The following is a 20,646-nucleotide window of genomic DNA, read 5'->3' as shown; positions in this document are numbered from 1 at the left end:
TTTGACGTAACAGCCGATTTAAAACAATTGCTATAAGCAGCATTTTCCAGTTTGTTTTGGTTTGTTTTAGGTGCGGTCCTACAGCCAAATATGTGAAACTTATTTGGTTTTGTGATAGTGCAAGGTCCAGATTGTATCAAATGGTTCAAATGGCTCTGAGCACTATAGGACTTAACTTCTGAGGTCATCAATCCCCTAGAACTTAGAACTACTTAAACCTAACTAACCTAAGGACAGCACACACATCTATCCCGAGGCAGGATTCGAACCTGCGACCGTAGCGGTCGCGCGGTTCCAGACTGTAGCGCCTAGAACCGCGCGGCCACTCCGGTCGGCTCCAGATTGTATCCCAGTCAGGTTCCTCTCAGAGTATGCTGATGAAATAGCTCCATATGTAACAATTATATACAACCAGTCGCTCACAGGAAGATCCGTACCTAAAGACTGGAAAATTGCTCAAGTCGCACGGATACCCAAAAAGGGAAGTAGGAACAATCCGCTGAATTACAGGCCTACATCAGCAACGTTGATTTGCAGTAGGATTTTGGAACATATACTGTATTCGAACATTATGAAGTACCTCAAAGAAAATGATTTATTGACACATATTCAGCACGGTTTCAGAAAATATCGTTCTTGTGAAAAACAACTAGCTCTTTATAGTCATGAAGTAATAAGTGCTATCGACAGGGGATGTCAAATTGATTCCATATTTTTAGCTTTCCAGAAGGCTTTCGACACCGTTCCTCACAAGCGTCTTGTAACCAAACTGCGTGCCTATCGCCTCAGTTGTGCGACTGGATTCGTGAGTTCCTGTCCGAAAGGTGACAGTTCGAAGTACTCGTAATAGACGAAAAGTCATCGAGTAAAACAGAAGAAATATCCGGCGTTCCCCAAAGAAATCTTATAGGCCCTCTGTTAACGACATAGGAGACAATGTGAGTAGCCGTCTTAGATCCTTTGCAGATCATGCTGTCATATACCGTACTGTAAAGTCATCAGAGGATGCAAAATGATTTCGATAAGGTATCTGTATGGTGCAAAAAGTGGCTATTGACCATGAATAAAGAAAAGTGTGAAGTTATTCACATGAGTACTAACAGAAATCCGCTGAATTTCGATTACGCGGTAAGTCACACAAATCTGAAGGCTGTAAATTCAACTAAATACTTAGAGATTACAATTATAAATAACCTGAATTAGAACGATCACATAGATAATATTGTGGGTAGAGCAAACCAAAGACTGCGATTCATTTGCAGAACACTTAGAAGGTGCAACAGATGTACTAGAGAGACTGCTTAACACCACGCTTGCCCGCCCTATTCTGGAGTATTGCTGTGCGGCCTGGGAGCCGCATCAGGTGGGACTAACGGATGACATCGAAAAAGTACAAAGAAGGGCAACTCGTTTTGTATTATCGCGAAATAGAGGAGATATTGTCACAGACATGATAAGTGAATTGGGAGTGGCAATCATTAAACCAAAAGCGTTTTTCGTTGCGACGGGATATTCTCATGAAATTTCAATCACCAGTTTTCTCCTCCGATTGCGAAAACATTCTGTTGCCACCGTCCTACATATGGAGAAATGATCATCACGATAAAATAAGAGAAATCAGGGCTCGCACAGAAAAATTTAAGTGCTCGTTTTCCAGGCGTGCCGTTAGAGAGTGGAACGGTAGAGTGAGAGCTTGAAGGTGGTTCATTGAACCCTCTGCCAAGCAATTTATTGTGAATAGCAGAGTAATCACGTAGATGTAGATGGTTCTGGAGTGCAATACCAGGCTAACAGTTTGCGCATGCAGGTAACGTAAACTGCATGAGTGGCGGGCGGCATGTGCATCACGTTAAGGGCAATGACAATTCAGTTATATGTCAACTCTGTAGAACCCCCTGATGAACAGCAGTTATTTCCTCTCATGAAATATCATCCTCAGCTACGACTAGACTTTCAAAATTACCGGAGTCTACCGTAGACTATCATAAATAAGTCGAGAAACCTACGAAACATTTTTGTTCTAAATGGTTCTCCTCCTGTCTGTTACTTAAAAATAAACAGTATTTATAGCAAAACTGAAACTGTCAATATTGTGTAATTCAGGTTTCATTCGAAACTGTTGAGTTGTAAATTAAAACAGAGAGATGTTGTAGGTACAATAAAAACAACAATACAAATTTATCACATAGCTTTTTCCTTAAAAAACTAAAAGTTATAAAAAACGCAAAACAAAAATAAATCGAGTCGTGTTTCAATACTTTGTTGAGCTTATGTAAAGCATGTTTTTGTTGTTCACAAACAACTTTCTAATTTATCAGTAATAACAGGGAACTGTCTTCGATCACGATGAAGTACGTTTTATTGCGTGAAAAATAACATAAGAACTATTTAGATTTTTATTTTTGTGCATGTAAACAGCAGTTGCAACAAAAGTAATTGCTTTCGTTACATAAAAGGGCAGAAGTTATACGATCAACTAATTGTTAATACTTATGAAACGCAATTATATTCTGTAAGGATATAAAATACACAATGGATTAACACTGAATCATGTGGGGTTCTAATTATGTGCATGGATTCTGTGTGGTTATGCACAAAACAAACAACCAGGGATACAAACAAACAAGGAGAAGTCGTCGGCTCCCAGTTTCTCTCTTACGCATTAATTTGTTTGTCTCCCTACCAATGCTACCAACACTGCCGGTAAATCTACCACTTACTACGTCATTTATGCACTGTGCCAAAACTACCAAACCGTAGTTTTGATATACCCACATCTCGAGCTGCGGCCTATTGGAGTCAAAGACAGTTACCAAGTTCCAGGTTACCTGTAGTGGTCGCCCGAAACTCCCAGAGAACAATAATTGTGGGCGAAGAGCATAATTGCCACAGAAAAATATTCTTCTTCTTCTTCTTCTTCTTCTTCTTCTTCTTTTTCCTGACAACGGTCTTGCCGCAGTGGATACACCGGCTCCCGTCAGATCACCGAAGTTAAGCGCTGTCGGGCGTGGCCGGCACTTGGATGGGTGACCATCCGGGCCGCCATGTGCTGTTGCCATTTTTCGGGGTGCACTCAGCCTCGTGATGCCAATTGAGGAGCTACTCGACCGAATAGTAGCAGCTCCGGTCAAAGAAAACCATCGTAACGACCGGGAGAGCGGTGTGCTGACCACACGCCCCTCCTATCCGCATCCTCAGCTGCGGATGACACGGCGGTGGGATGGTCCCGATGGGCCACTTGTGGCCTGAAGACGGAGTGCTTTTTTTTTTTTCTTTTCTTTTCCTACTGTGTTAGTCCAACAGTGTCCAGGGCCGGCATGGTTACGGTCAGATTTGGCTGGGTTAATTCAAGAGGTAGCCGGATGCCCTTACTGTCGCCACCCTGTTATGCAGATGAGGATGATGAAAGGATGAGGAGAAGACGAGGACAACACAAACACCCAGTCCCCAGGCAGAGAAAAATCCCCAACCCGACCAGGAATCGAATCTGGGACCCCGTGATTCAGACGCAGCAACACTAGCCACTACACCGCGAGCTGAGGATTTTTCTTTTTTTTCCCCTTTATTGTCATTTCCATTCCCCATCAGGGGCGGGCTGGCAGCAGCATAAGCGCTGCTCTTCAGCCAAGAGATATAAACAGACAGGAAGACATTTACGAGGTCCATTCAACTTCTAAGGCCTCCGATTTTTTTTCTAATTAACTACTCACCCGAAATCGATGAAACTGGCGTTACTTCTCGACGTAATCGCCCTGCAGACGTACACATTTTTCACAATGCTGACGCCATGATTCCATGCCAGCGGCGAAGGCTTCTTTAGGAGTCTGTTTTGACCACAGGAAAATCGCTGAGGCAATAGCAGCACGGCTGGTGAATGTGCGGCCACGGAGAGTGTCTTTCATTGTTGGAAAAAGCATGAGGAATCACTTCAAAGTTGTTATCACGAAGAATCTGTTGCGTAACGTTAGCTCGATGTGCGGGTGCGTTGTCTTGGTGAAACAGCACACGCGCAGCCATTCCCGGACGTTTTTGTTGCAGTGCAGGAAGGAATTTGTGCTTCAAAACATTTTCGTAGGATGCACCTGTTACCGTAGTGCCCTTTGGAACGCAATGGGTAAGGATTACGCCATCGCTGTCCCAGAACATGGACACCATCATTTTTTCAGCACTGGCGGTTACCCGAAATTTTTTTGGTGGTGGTGAATCTGTGTGCTTCCATTGAGCTGACTGGCGCTTTGTTTCTGGATTGAAAAATGGCATCCACATCTCATCCATTGTCACAACCGACGAAAAGAAAGTCCCATTCATGCTGTCGTTGCGCGTCAACATTGCTTGGCAACATGCCACACGGGCAGCCGTGTGGTCGTCAGTCAGCATTCGTGGCACCCACCTGGATGACACTTTTCGCATTTTCAGGTAGTCATGCAGGATTGTGTGCACAGAACCCACAGAAATGCCAACTCTGGAGGCGATCTGTTCAACAGTCATTCGACGATCCCCCAAAACAATTCTCTCCACTTTCTCTATCATTTCGTCAGACCGGCTTGTGCAAGCCCGAGGTTGTTTCGGTTTGTTGTCACACGATGTTCTGCCTTCATCAAACTGTCGCACCCACGAACGCACTTTCGACACATCCATAACTCCATCACCACATGTCTCCTTCAACTGTTGATGAATTTCAATTGGTTTCACACCACGCAAATTCAGAAAACGAATGATTGCACGCTGTTCAAGTAAGGAAAACGTCGCCATTTTAAGTATTTAAAACAGTTCTCATTCTCGCCGCTGGCGGTAAAATTCCATCTACCGTACGGTGGGACTTATTGACAATGAACGCGGCCTCATTTTAAAACAATGCGCATGTTTCTATCTCTTTCCAGTCCGGAGAAAAAAAGTCGGAGGCCTTAGAACTTGAATGCACCTCGTACAAACTTCCATAAACAGATGGCGCGCAGTCTGACAGTTACTTCCGTGAGTAATAGAATAATTGCATCCCTCTGATCTCTTCATTTCCCCGTGGCTGGTTCTCAGATGAAGAGAAAAGGTAGTATGGTATGCATTTCGGTAAACTGATGGCGTCTCGCACTGTTGACAGCTACAGGGTGTCCGGAAAAGGACTCCCTGATTTCAAAATTAAATATATCGAAAACAAAGATCGATAGAGGAATGCAGTAAACGGTATGTTTATTGTGAAAGCTGTAAGAAGTTTATACAGTAGTTTGAAATACAATAGTTGCTAACAGATGGCGCTGTAATCGCCATACGTAATGCCGAATATAAATAGTGATCCGAAGCCCAGAGCGATCAGTTCCACTATTGAAACGTGAAAGGAGGTTAGCGTAACGAAGGAAGAGATTAAAACCATGTACTCCATTGAACAACGCGTTTTTCTGGTGCTAGAGTACCACAGGTTAGAAGAGAGTCCTACGGCAACAAGGCGAAGTTTTCAAGCACGATTTAATGTTCGAAAAGGACCCGATGCGAAAATCATTCGTACGCTCTTCGCAAAATTTCAACGAACAGGCAGCTTAACTGATGATCTAGTGGGGCATGTTGGCCACAAGCAAACCGCAGTTACGCCTGAAAATATCGCCACAGTTTCTGGAATTATTTAGCGAGATCCAATGTCATCCGTCCGTAGAATTGCATCTGAGACTGGTTTGAAGCGTTCCAGCACGCAGAAAATACTGAGAAAGAGCCTACTCGTGTTTCCATTCAAAATTCAAACGCACCAGGCCATACCCGTACGAGCTGTGCAACAAAGGGTTGCCTTTGCTAATCAGATGCTCACAATGATTGATCTTGGCTGCATCTGGTTTACAGATGAAGCACGCTTCCACCTGAATGGATACGTGAATAAGCAGAACTGGCGATTTAGGGGTTCCGAAAAGCCATATTGGTGTGAAGCGAAACCCCTGTATTCTAAAGTTACTGTGTGGGCTGCAGTATGCAGCAGAGGAATTATTGGCCCTTTTTTCATTCGAGAAATGGTCACTGGTGCACGTTAAGTTGCAATTTTGGAACAATTTGTCGCCACACAGAAAGCGTTAGAGGATCGACCTGGTACTGAATGGTTTATGCAAAATGGAGCCCGACCACATCGGACCGAACAAGTGTTTCGCTTTCTTGAGGAATACTTCGGGAATCGAGTCATTGCTTTGGAACATCCCAAATTTACTGGTGCAGGCATGGATTGGCCTCCATATTCGCCGGATTTGACTCCCTGTAACTTTTTTTGTGGGGCACAGTGAAAGACATGGTCTACCCGAAGCATCCCGCCACGCTGGACGAACTTGAATCGGCGATCTCTGTGGCATGTGAATCCATTTCGGTTGAGACACTGCGAAATGTGATGGCGAATTTCATTCTTCGTTTGCGCCACCTCTGTAGTGCCAATGGTGAACATTTTGAAAACATTGTGATGTGATTTTTTGCAAAGATTGTTTTCATGCGATTATTTCACTTATGTATGCTGATACGAGCTATAGAGCGTACAGCGCCATATGTTAGCAGCTTTTGTAACTATTGTTTCAAACTGCTGTATAAACTTCTTATAGCTTTCACAATAAGCATACAGTTTACTGCATTCCTCTATCGATCTTTGTTTTCGAGGTATTTAATTTTGAAATCAGGGAGCCCTTTTCTGGACACCCTGTATTTAAATAACTGCTAGTAACAGATGAGCGGTTATTACAGTAACTGCTACCTCTCAGTAACCGGTTACTTTTTGTCAGCTCCACCATGGAGACCTCAGGTCTATAAGCTGAAAACCACTATAAAGAGCTCCATATACTAACGCGTCTTCCTATTGCATTCACTGATTGCAGCGCGGGAAAAATGACAGTAAATACGCTGACGTACAAGGTGTAGTGAAGCTAATTTAAGCTTGATGGCCTCTACGGGAGTGGAACCTCCAGAAAATTCCATGAATATTAAGTGTTGAATATTGCTATGTACGCCTTCACGATATACTGGGTCACTTCTGATATGGCAGTATTTCTGGCAGTAATTCTCCTGTGAAACGAAACAGCCTGTGAACATTTCGCTGCTCTCGTTTGCATGCCATCACTCTATCCTGTTGATCAACGTTTCTGTCGAGTTACATTGAGTGGTAACACCACAAACACAACACATTACCACCTGTTGGTTTTCAAAACAGCTTCCAGTCGTCTCGTAACGTGTAAATACAGGACCCGTATGGTTCTCAAGGGAATCTTGTTTGAGCACCATTGTTAATGCAAAATAGTGGCAAGTTCAGGTAACGATGGTGGAGATAGATAGCGATCAAGCTGCCTTCTCTCCAGTGTAGGCGACCAAAGCAAAATGACATTGAGATCTTGTGACTATGATGGCCAGGGAGGTGCGACAACCTATCCTCGTGTTCATAAAATCGGTGCTGGACGATGCAAACTCTGTGAACTGGAGCTCTATCGTACTGGAATACAGCAACACCACTGAGGAACAAACATGGCTACATAATCGTCGCAGTATTTCGACCTAGCCGATGGCTGCCTAAATCATCACCGAAAGCCCGCTAAGTTTCACTCTTTGGAGGTAAACTCGGCCAGTAGTTGGAAACAGTGTGAAAGATGACTCATCCGACCAAATGACATTCTTCCATTGGTCTGTAGTCCAAGTTTTATGGTTAAGGCACAAAATTTTCCTCTTATGGGCATTTGCGTTATTGATGATTGGTTTTACGAGGGTAATCCCAAAAGTAAGGTCTCCTATTTTTTTTTATAAGTACAGAACTCTGTTTGTGTGGCAGTTGGTCACACTGTTATGAAGAGTGCTCCACGCGCTGTGTGTAAACATGCGGACGCCGCGCTGAGGTGTTCAGTCTTGGCTTGGCAGCCGTTGAGAATGGAGCTCCCGTTGGATTTTACTGCCAAGTATGAATTGCGCGCGGTTATTCGGTTTTTGAACGCAAAGGGCACTGCGCCGATTGAAATCCATCGCCAACTGACGGAAGTATATGGTGTGTCGTGCATGGATGTCAAAAATGTTGGTAAGTGGTGTAGAGAGTTTGCAGCTGGTCGGACCGAAATACACGACGAACAAAGGAGCGGGAGACCCTCAGTTTCTGAGGAGGCGGTGTTGAAGGTTGAGCAAAGTATGCGTGAAGATCGGCGGATCAAAAATGGTTCAAATGGCTCTGAGCACTATGCGACTTAACTTCTGAGGTCATCAGTCGCGTAGAACTTAGAACTAATTAAACCTAACTAACCTAAGGACATCCATGCCCGAGGCAGGATTCGAACCTGCGACCGTAGCTCACAGAATTTTAACGGAAACATTGAACTACCGGAAGGTGTGCGCAAGATGCGTGACAGGCAAGCTGACTGAGGACCACATGCGGCAACGAGTTCATGTTTCCCGCGCATTTCTTCACCGCGTTGCAACCAAACAGGATAATTTTCTGGACTCAATTGTCACGGGTGACGAAACCTGGGCATACCACTTTACACCTGAAACCAAGCAACAATCACGCCAGTGGCGGCATCCTTCTTCGCCAAAGCCGCGGAAATTCAAACAAACACAGTCTGCCGGTAAAGTCATGACAGCCGTTTTTTGGGATCGGAAAGGGGTATTGTTGGTCGACTTTATGCCCACTGGGACCACTATTAACGCTGACAGGTACTGTGCGACTCTGAAAAAATTCAAACGGGCAACTCAGAATCGGAGATGAAGAATGTTGAGCAAGGGTGTACACATTCTCCATGCCAACGCTCGCCCACACATCGCTCGGAAAACCGTTGCTCTCCTGCAACAGTTTCAGTGCAACATAATCACCCACCCACCCTATAGTCCTGACTTGGCGCCCAGTGACTATCACCTATTCCCTAAGTTAAAAGAACATTTGTCCGGAAAGTGATTCAGCTCCGACGACGAGATGAAAGAAGAGGTTCATAACTTTCTGAACAGCATGGCGGCGAGCTGGTATGACATGGGCATACAAAAACTGCCACAGCGTCTACGAAAATGCATCGACAGAAATGGTGACTACGTCGAAAAATAGCTAAATGTTCAAACTGTAAACTGATGTAAGCCATTGCAGAAATAAACAGGTCTATGTACTTATAAAAAAATAGGAGACCTTACTTTTGGGATTACCCTCGTAGATTTCCAATTCGCCCTGCAATTACCTTCTTCTACAGCACCATACTTGTTGGTTTGGTGCTGACAGGGTTTGCGAGGGTCGCCCTCTTATTTTTCGTCACACTCCTCTTGAATGACCGTGTGTCAAGATCACTCAACACACGCTTTCGTCCGGTTTGTGACTTACCGGATGATGTTTCCCTGCTTTCCTGTGTGCAGATGATTATTCTATACAGTAGACTTTGAAACACCAAAAACTTCGGCCATCTTGGTTACGGAAGCACCCTTTATACGAGCAGCAACAATGTGCCTAGTTTTGAATTCGCTTAGCTCCATCATAACGCCCTCACAGCTACATACTCGTATCCACTGTTGTGCTCACGACTGACGCTTCCAGCTTAGTGAGGGCATCCCACAGGTGGCGTTCCTGTCAAATACACTCCTGGAAATGGAAAAAAGAACACATTGACACCGGTGTGTCAGACCCACCATACTTGCTCCGGACACTGCGAGAGGGCTGTACAAGCAATGATCACACGCACGGCACAGCGGATACACCAGGAATCGCGGTGTTGGCCATCGAATGGCGCTAGCTGCGCAGCATTTGTGCACCGCCGCCGTCAGTGTCAGCCAGTTTGCCGTGGCATACGGAGCTCCATCGCAGTCTTTAACACTGGTAGCATGCCGCGACAGCGTGGACGTGAACCGTATGTGCAGTTGACGGACTTTGAGCGAGGGCGTATAGTGGGCATGCGGGAGGCCGGGTGGACGTACCGCCGAATTGCTCAACACGTGGGGCGTGAGGTCTCCACAGTACATCGATGTTGTCGCCAGTGGTCGGCGGAAGGTGCACGTGCCCGTCGACCTGGGACCGGACCGCAGCGACGCACGGATGCGCGCCAAGACCGTAGGATCCTATGCAGTGCTGTAGGGGACCGCACCGCCACTTCCCAGCAAATTAGGGACACTGTTGCTCCTGGGGTATCGGCGAGGACCATTCGCAACCGTCTCCATGAAGCTGGGCTACGGTCCCGCACACCGTTAGGCCGTCTTCCGCTCACGCCCCAACATCGTGCAGCCCGCCTCCAGTGGTGTCGCGACAGGCGTGAATGGAGGGACGAATGGAGACGTGTCGTCTTCAGCGATGAGAGTCGCTTCTGCCTTGGTGCCAATGATGGTCGTATGCGTGTTTGGCGCCGTGCAGGTGAGCGCCACAGTCAGGACTGCATACGACCGAGGCACACAGGGCCAACACCCGGCATCATGGTGTGGGGAGCGATCTCCTACACTGGCCGTACACCACTGGTGATCGTCGAGGGGACACTGAATAGTAGTGCACGGTACATCCAAACCGTCATCGAACCCATCGTTCTACCATTCCTAGACCGGCAAGGGAACTTAGTGTCCCAACAGGACAATGCACGTCCGCATGTATCCCGTGCCACCCAACGTGCTCTAGAAGGTGTAAGTCAACTACCCTGGCCAGCAAGATCTCCGGATCTGTCCCCCATTGAGCATGTTTGGGACTGGATGAAGCGTCGTCTCACGCGGTCTGCACGTCCAGCACGAACGCTGGTCCATCTGAGGCGCCAGGTGGAAATGGCATGGCAAGCCGTTCCACAGGACTACATCCAGCATCTCTACGATCGTCTCCATGGGAGAATAGCAGCCTGCATTGCTGCGAAAGGTGGATATACACTGTACTAGTGCCGACATTGTGCATGCTCTGTTGCCTGTGTCTATGTGCCTGTGGTTCTGTCAGTGTGATCATGTGATGTATCTGACCCCAGGAATGTGTCAATAAAGTTTCCCCTTCCTGGGACAATGAATTCACGGTGTTCTTATTTCAATTTCCAGGAGTGTAGAACAGCGCAACCTGCATACTTGGGTAACATCTGCATTTATATTCAAGCATACATTTCTCGTGCTGTCTCCATATTTTTGTCCAACCCCAGTCCATATTTTTGACCAACCCCAGCATATTGTGCGAATCATCATGAAATGTTTTATTATGTCATATATTAAATTTTGTTCACGGTCCTTTCACCAGTGGAGTGTGGAAAGAAAGATTGTTGAAGGTAAGAAACCTAATAAATCATATTGACACCGTCACTCTGTGGTGAGCCCATTGGATACCACGGGTCCCCTACAGCAAAACCAATAATATATGGATACCTGTAGGAAGCTGATAGCAGTCAGAAGACGGAACATTGAACTAGAAAGCAACCACCGCTGACAGTCAATATACCGCCACCAGCTGGTTCCTAGCAGCTTCCGCTGATAATCTCCACGAAGATGAAACAGGTTAAACTTCAAATTTAGAAGGTAAAAAGTTACACAGCAATACCACACTTTAAATTTCCAAAGAAACAAGTATATTATAATGACTTCAATTAGACCTTTGTCATTTAGATTAAAGGAGAAGGTACCTCTGCCTTGTTTAATTCACCGTTCTCAGTGTGCCTTTTCTCAGAAAAACGTAAAAGCTGAAAACTGAAATTTTCCTCACAAACATTTACATTATTTGCTAACAAGCTGACAGTTTTTAACAATCATTTATTAAAATAGCAATTTTGAAATTGTTTTGATAATGAGCCATTGCCAAGTAATTTTTTAAAATAAAATAGTTTATGGGGTACTTCATGACATACAAAGCTAAAAAATTGTCACTTCACTCACATGTACTAAGACAATTGGCTGTTAGAAGTTCGATGTGACCTGCGATAAATACACTGAAGCGCCAAAGAAACAAGAAACTGGCATAGGCAAGCGTATTCAAATACAGAGATATGTAAACAGGCACAATACGGCGCTGCGGTCGGCAACGCCTATATGACACAACATGTGTCTGACGCACTTGTTAGACAGGTTTCTGTTGCTACAATGGCAGGTTATGAAGATTCAAGTGAGTTAGAACCTGGTGTTGTAGTCGAAGCACGAACGATGGGACACAGCATCTCCGAGGTAGCGATGAAGTGGGAATTTTCCTGTACAACCATTTCACGAGTGTACCGTGAATATCAGGAATTCGGTAAAACATCAAATTTCTGGCATCGATGGAGCCTGAAAAATATCCTGCAACGACGGGACCGACGACGACTGAAGAGAAGCGTTCAGCGTGACAGAGGTGCAACCCTTTCGCAAATTGCTTCAGATTTCAATGTTGGGCCATCAATAAGTGTCAGCGTGCGAAGCGTTCAACGAAACGTCATCGATATGGGCTTTCGGAGCCGAAGGGCCACTCAAGTGCCTTTGATGACTGCACGACGCAAAGTTTTATGCCTCTTCTGGACCCGTCAACGTTGGACTGTTGACGACTGGAAACATGTTGCCCGGTCGGACGAGTCTATTTTAAATTGTATCGAGCGGACGGACGTGACCGGGTATGGAGACAACCTCATGAATCCATGCATGCTGCATGTCAGCAGGGGACTGTTCAAGTTGGTGGATGCTCTGTAATGGTGTGGGGCGTGTGCAGTTGTAGCGATATGGGACCCCTGATATGTATAGATACGACTCTGACATGTGACACGTACTTAAGCATGCTTTCTGATCACCTGCATCCATTCATGTCCATTGTGCATTCCGTCGGACTTGGGTAATTCCAGCGGGGCAACGCAACACCCAGCACGTCCAGAATTGCTACAGAGTAGCTCCAGGAACACCCTTCTAAGTTTAAACACTTTCGATGGCCACCAAACTCCTCACACATGGATATTATTGAGCATATTTGCGATGCCTTGCAACGTGCTGTTTAGAAGAAATCTCGGCCCCCTCGTACTCTTACGGATTTATGGACAGCCCTGCAGGATTCATGGTGTTAGTTCCCTCCAGCACTACTTCAGACATTAGTCGAGTCCAAAAGATACTTTGGCTAGAAAAACAGAAGTTGTGAGAAATTGAGTTTAAAATTATATTGTATATACATTACCTATAATACATTTCTGATAAATTTACATATTAAAAACGAACTAAGCTTCTGAAAATACATTAATATCCAATATAACATTTCTGCTGTTGGTTTCAGGGTGTTCTGCATCATGACCCCATGTAGGAAGATTGGATAACAGCTTGCTCCTAGAAGAACTGCGAGTAGAGGCAGTTATATTTGATTCTGTACTCACAGAAGGAGTAGTGTCAACTAACCTAAAATTTACGCTACTAGCACTAGATAAATTATCATCACATTCTCGAGAATTTATAATGTTTATATTCGCGGTTTTATTTCTTCCTCGTCCTGCAGACCTTTGCTTCGGTTTCGGCTCTTCTTTCTCAGAAACAAAAAGACGTTATTACTGTAAGAAACAACTGAATGCAAGATGACGAACTGTGTAGCCAACAGCTGAAAGCTCAAATCAACGTCCGCGGGCTTATGAAATCAGAGATCACAACAAAAACTGGGCGTGTTTCACTCTGCAAGCTCCCATTTAAACTGACTTTTAGGACCTTTAAATAAAGATTTGGCCTAAAACACTTTGATATTCGCACAAAGCATACTTCAAACTATTTTTAATAACCAATTAAAAATTTCACATTTTCATCATTTTCAAGGCACCTGCTGGTCCTGAACACCACCTCCATCTAGCTAATGTCACCACACTCTGACATGAAGGTTATTCCTATTGAGAATGTTTATGTTCCCTCGCCTAGAAAATTGGAGATAGAAGAAAGAGAATTCCGAGAACATATTTTCTAATTGTTGCAGGATTTCTGAGTTGGATCTTAACTATGTTGATCTGTAACTTCCCCTTAGAAAAATTATACATGACTGTATTTAGACTGACACACAATATTTTTAGCGCAACGCAATCTGACTTTCAAAAATCCCTACAAAAGAATGGCCCTGACTAACATTAACCTATACTTTTCACAAATCACTTATCTCACCAAAAATCTTCGTTACTCGAACTACTACAATACAGCGAACGCCACTACTGCCAGCTAAATAAAAGATTCAAACTACGGAAGGCACTAACTACTGATAGGCATAGTCAGCAAATGAAAGATTTTAATAGAGAACAAACAATGTATTTACCGTACCTTAATAGTGTTGAAAAATCATAATATACATAGCAGTTCATGACATCCAGTCTTACAAATTTCAAAACTCCGCCATTTCTCTCCCCACATCCACCACTGCTAGCGGCTCACCTCCAACTGCACAGCGCTACGCGCTGTTAACATCCAACTGCCCAACACTACAATGGCAGACAACAATGCAAACTAGCCACAGACTGCACACAGCACAGCCAGTGATTTTCATCAGAGCGCTACGTGGTATTACCAATATAAAAAACCTAAACCGGCTACTTACAGATCGCGAAGGATTACGAACTCTTGACTTCAGAAATGTTAAACTCTTTCGAACACCACTTGCGCACCAGAGAGTGTACGACGTGTGACGTAGAAAGTTTCCAGCTCTCCATTCCATTTTGAAAGCTCCAGGCTCCTCCAGAACACAATTTTTTCATTCACAAGTTCAAACCAAACAACTTCATAAGCGAAAATGTCAAGGGCGATGCCGAGATGGATAGACCAGTTCGCGTCTGATCTCAGAAGTTCACCACCGGCGGGGGTGGCCCGTGCTTGGACGGGTGACTACCCAGCACACAGTGTGCTGTCGACATTTTGCCTTTGCGGCAGAGAGCCACGAGAGGTAGTGCTGCAAAATCCCCGATCACCAGTCTTGGCGCCAGTATCCTGGATTAAATTCCAAACCTGTCCAATGTCTCATTGGGGCATGCGACGCTGTCGATGGTTTACAGTCTGCTAGATGGGAGCTCGGTGGTCTCTTTGATGCTATCCTAAAGGAATATGCTGGCACTGGGTTTCACTCTCTGCCTTTTCTAATCATTCTCAACACGAACGTGGCACGACACTACGCACAGACACGTCCATTTGAAGTCACCTACGTATAACAGATACACTTCTTCATACAGCTCTCGTATTTGGTAAAAGAAATGTGTCTGTAGGCGCATAAGATAGGAAAAACCTTTCCAATTAGGCAGCTGAACCTGTCCTTCTTGGTCTCCTCGCCATTCATGCCACAAGACTTTACTTTTATGAGCGGAAATGCGTGCACTTTCACTTGGAGCTTCCTGCCCCCACCAACAGCACTTCTATGCACAGTGATGCTTCCCACCATGACTTTTCGGAAGTTTATTTCCAACAGGTGTTGGAAACTACCTTTCTCCATGAGAATCTTTCTAGCCCTTAAGCTAGCCCTTAAGCTAGGTAAAGCGAAGTAAATATAAAAAATCAGCCCTTGAGGCTGTTGGACTGCTACCTACAAGGCAGATGACTGCTGATGGCCGGCCAGTGTGGCCACGCGGTTAAAGGCGCTTCAGTCTGGAATCGCGCGACCGCTACGGTCGCAGGTTCGAATCCTGCCTCGGGCATGGATGTGTGTGATGTCCTTAGGTTAGTTATGTTTAAGTAGTTCTAGGGGACTGATGACCTCAGATGTTAAGTCCCATAGTGCTCAGAGCCGTTTGAACCATTTGATTAGGGTCTTCAGGCTCGGTATGCATTGACGTGTGATCCTTAGGCATTTTACTTACAGTTATAATTGCATTCTGTTAGGCTGGTGCATAAGTTCGTAACGTTTTCGTTTCGCATGTTGATATTCCGGTTGCTAAGAGTTTATTTATCGATTGTCATTTTCTGTTTGTAGTTCACTGTTGCTATTTGACTGTACATATTGTCAGTGCATGCTAGAAAATGGAGTGTTAAGTGGAGAAATCGGAACATTTCCGACGTATTCTTCTGTTTGGGTTCAGTAGAGGGTTGACAGCAGTGGAGGCTGCCAGAAACATTTGCGCCGTGTGTGGAGATAATGCCAGCGGACAGAGCAAGAAAATGGTTTTTCCCGTTATAAGGACGAACGTTTTGATATTAGTAGCTCTCCACTTTCAGGAAGACTTTCGTGTTTGATAAAGACCGTTTGAAAGCGTTAATCCACAATGATCCACGTCAGTGTAGTCGAAAACTGGCAATTGGTCGTGCGGTGACGTTCTCGCTTCCCGCGCCCGTGATGACTGGGTGTTGTGCGCTGTCCTTAGGTTAGTTAGGTTTAAGTAGTTCTAAGTTCTAGGGGACTGATGACCTCAGATGTTAAGTCCCATAGTGCTCAGAGCCATTTGAACCATTTGACTCCTGATGATGCCACATCTTGCTTATTCAAGAAGTTTGTCGTTTGCACTCAGGAAGTTGAGTGGGACCCGTTGCAGAACTTCCTTCCTCTGAAAAATCAGTGGTGGTTACCTTTCACACTGAAGGCAGCAACGATAACCATTCGGCTACGGAGGCAATCCTCAGCCGAATAGGTTCCAGCCACAAAGTACTTAGACGGACTGTGAAAATGTCAGGTCATCACCTCCATGCTGGAAAAGGTTCCCTTCCACTGGGTGCTGGAAATCGCTTCTGGCGTCCTTAAAAACCAAGACAGTCCCACAGTGTAGCCGAGAATATTATGTTACAGTGCACCTCAGTCTGTGCCAGCCACAGGGTGCGTTGACAAACACATAAGAAATACAGGTGCCACTGCCATGCTTAAGTGACAAGCTACAACGTGTAACTGAAGATGTGACAGCTGATGCTTACTGTATGATATCGAAATGAGTAGCTGAAAACCGTTGGGCGGTGTGCAGTGGGTGGGGTGAGGCAGTAAATTGTATTGACCTCTCCACTGCCGTTGCAGAGTCGGGCTATTTGGGTCCTTGTGGAACACAACTGGCGAAGTATCGACCAGCGCCACTGTTAGCAGTGGCTTTCTCGCGCAGCTGTTGTGGTTTCTTTGGTTGTCGGCATTCTGCATAACTTCTGCTCTCGGAACACCGATAATTGGCCAATTTCAGAGCGTCCAATCACAAAATTCGTAGCTCGTTCCCCAAAGCCGTTGTTTGTGTATCCTGACCGAAGGCAATATGAATTCGCCTCTGAGCCAATAAATGATATCATTTGCAGCTTCTCTGGCATAACAGTCTCCCTGTCTGTATAATGCAGTTGCACTGCACTGAACACTGACTATGGCAAATGTAGAATTATTACTAGTGTTATCCAGAAAATTTGATTCCCGACGACCATCCATATATCAAAGTATCGGGCCACCCCCACGTAATGCGAAATTAACAAATAAATGCCGGCCGCGGTGGTCTCGCGGTTCTAGGCGCGCAGTCCGGAACCGCGCGACTGCTACGGTCGCAGGTTCGAATCCTGCCTCTGTCATGGATGTGTGTGATGTCCTTAGGTTAGTTAGGTTTAAGTAGTTCTAAGTTCTAGGGGACTGATGACCTCAGAAGTTAAGTCCCATAGTGCTCAGAGCCATTTGAACAAATAAATGTCACGAGAGGCGGACCTGCCAGTATAAAAGGAGGAGGGGATTACTGTGTTGTCAGTAGAGAAGCAGTAACAACAGTAACTTCAAACATTAGCTCAAAAAAATGGCTCTGAGCACTATGGGACTCAACATTTGAGGTCATAAGTCCCCTAGAACTTAGAACTACTTAAACCTAACTAACCTAAAGACATCACACACACCCATGCCCGAGGCAGGATTCGAACCTGCGACCGTAGCAGTCCCGCGGTTCCGGACTGCAGCGCCAGAACCGCTAGAAAACATTAGCTGCAGCCCGACCAAAATTACTTGATAGTTGACACTTCACGTGTTGCAGTAGTAGTTGTAGTAGCGTTATTCATCCGTAGCTCTCTTTTTACAAGGATATAGGACATGTCATAGTATTTAAAAATTTCGATCAATTTAAAATAAGCTAATTCGTATGCACATATATTTACAGACTTCTAGTTAGAGACAATCATTAGATTTACTCCTGGTATACAATGCTTTTTTTTACAAATAACTTATTAAATAATGTAATGCCACATTGTTCACTCATATCTAACTATCAGTCACTGCACACGCTATACACACATTGTTTCATAACACTTCACTCACTACACACACACACACACACACACACACACACACACACACACACACACACACTCTGATCTCTGGGACATTTTCTGTACTGCAACTTCCCATTTGCTATCCTGAAAATAATGAGTGAGATGTTAAGCTCAGAAAGAGGAAGAAGTACTAGTATTGTGCTATGCATAGCTTGGTGGTAAGTATTTCCAGAAAGGAAAAAAAGAAGGAAAAAGATATAAAGTGAAGGTGTTATGCGGAATGTTGGATATTTTATAATCATTATTATTATTATTTATTTGTATAACATTCTTTATCAAACCCCTACACTGTTTTAGCTAAGTAATCCTTCAGTGTATAAAATGTATTGCATAACATGTACTTTTTAGCTGCCTTTTTAAATAGTGTATTGTGGCAATTTCTTTAATCTCTTTTGGTAATTTGTTGTACAGTTTTATTCCTTGGTAGAAAATGCTGTTTTGACATTTATGTTTATTTTTTCTCTGTAAATTAGCTTCCTCTCATCAGAGCGCTCAGCGTCACCCCCAAACTGTTCGCCGTTGCCGAACTGGCACGACTATTAGTTTGCTTCCCAATTCTTTGTCCGGCTTTCTTTCTTGATGTGTTTGGGTCTCGAATCTTGCGTCTGGCTCTTTTATTTTGTATTCCATCACACATGATAACCACAGCAGAAACACAGATAAACCCACCCACGCGCACACACACGCACACACACACATAGACACACACACACACACACACACACACACACACACACACACACACACACATACGTGCAAAGATGTTAACGAAATATACACGTTTCACGCACAGCACTAACCAAACAGCCGGCCGAAGTGGCCGTGCGGTTCTAGGCGCTGCAGTCTGGAACCGCGAGACCGCTATGGTCGCAGGTTCGAATCCTGCCTCGGGCATGGATGTGTGTGATGTCCTTAGGTTAGTTAGGTTTAAGTAGTTCTAAGTTCTAGGGGACTAATGACCTGAGAAGTTGAGTCCCATAGTGCTCAGAGCCATTTGAACCATTTGAACCACTAACCAAACGCTTTCATTAGACAAACTTCGCATGAAATTGCGTGAAGTCGATTTTTTTAAGGCTGTCAATTAAATTAATCAGGCTGGATCACCAGAGTCATAAATATAACAGTGTTTTGCTGTTTAACGGCGTGGTGTAGTGGGAAGTGTATAAAACTCTCCTGTGGAAGGTCCACAGTTCGAATCTCGTCAAATGCAGTGAAATTATTTATTTTTCTAAATCTAATCGAAAAACTTTGCTTATCATTTCTATTCAGTTAATATGTTCAAATGCAATTTTTTAAATTTCTGGTACTTTACTACGTCAGTTTCAAGATCGCAATGTTTCTTCCTATCATTTTTTCTTCGTTTGGAATCCGCCTATAATCTGCAACCAATTATCAATTGGGACTGCTCATCAGTTGCTCATCAGCTGCATCCTGTATCGCCAGTGTGAGGATAGTTTCAGGTAATCTGTGACAGCGAGAAATTACAGTTTGCTTCTGCCGCTAAAACTGAAATTTTACAACTGAAGATGGTTATGCAAACGAGCATATTAGACATTACTCGGTCTCTTGAGTTTGCTCATAGAGGTTACCCTTAAACGCCATGAACAAAGCGAGTGTTGTTTTAGTTTTGCCGCAGATTGTTAATCGTCGTTTTCTCGCATTCATTGCACATCGCGAGGTTGCGGTTAGTTTAGGACATGAGTTTACAATCAGGGCTACAAAACGCTCGTCTGCCACAGTTCAGTCATTGGTGACTTAAAATCAGCTGTTGACAGAGCATCTTCTATTTCCGTCATATATCGCAGCGGCTGCTTCCAACTTTGCTGCACGTTACATATTACGCGCTTTTGCGAAGTGACTCACCTTGCGAGTGTGTCGCCTGTAACCGAGCGGTGGGTGGCAGCCAATACGGCAACACTGTACCGGCAAGATGTCAACTATCAAGTAATCTTAGTCGGAATGTAGACACTGCATGTCACCTGAGTAAGAGATCCATTAGGGACATTTCATTGCTTCTACAGCTGCCAAATCGACTGTTGATGCTGTCGTTGTGAAGTGGAAATGTGAAGGAACAATCACAGCTACATCAAGCCCAGACAGAACTCATGAAATAATGGACAGGGACCGTCGAGCGCTGGGGAAACTGATTATACAAATATCGCATGAAATCAGCAGAAAGAATCACTCATCAGTTCCAAACTGCTACCAATAGCACATGACAACGATGGAAAAACTTTTTTGCTTAAAATTCCTTATTCTTATGTTTTTAGGGTGGGAAATCCAAATGTGATACTTAAAAAACTAAATCACCCACCACTTCTTCACATTTCACATTTAAATTTATTGAATTAAGAGATTTTTTGAAGAATTTAACAACTTTTATATAGTTAAAATAATTTAAAAAGGAAGTGTAATGAATGTAGATGACGTTGGTAGTACTGCTGAAAAACAGTTGCTCGCAATAAAAGGTGGATTCTATTTTTGTCTTAATGGATGGTGTTTTGTTTACTGTCAACCTAACCTCACTTTCCCATTTCCTGCACATGTGCTCAGTACAATGTCTAATCTTGGTTGTAAAAC

General features: G+C 44.3%; 1 pseudogene; it reads left to right on the top strand.

Annotated features, from left to right (window-relative positions):
- Positions 1 to 2,940: 2,940 nt before the first annotated feature.
- Positions 2,941 to 3,058, top strand: LOC126102252 (5S ribosomal RNA; annotated as a pseudogene).
- The last annotated feature ends 17,588 nt before the right edge of the window (positions 3,059 to 20,646 follow it).

Source organism: Schistocerca cancellata, chromosome 9, assembly GCF_023864275.1.
Source record: "Schistocerca cancellata isolate TAMUIC-IGC-003103 chromosome 9, iqSchCanc2.1, whole genome shotgun sequence".
Taxonomy (NCBI): Eukaryota; Metazoa; Arthropoda; class Insecta; order Orthoptera; family Acrididae; genus Schistocerca; species Schistocerca cancellata.
The sequence above is the reverse complement of the archived record's forward strand: the minus strand, read 5'-3'. Positions and strand labels throughout refer to the sequence as shown.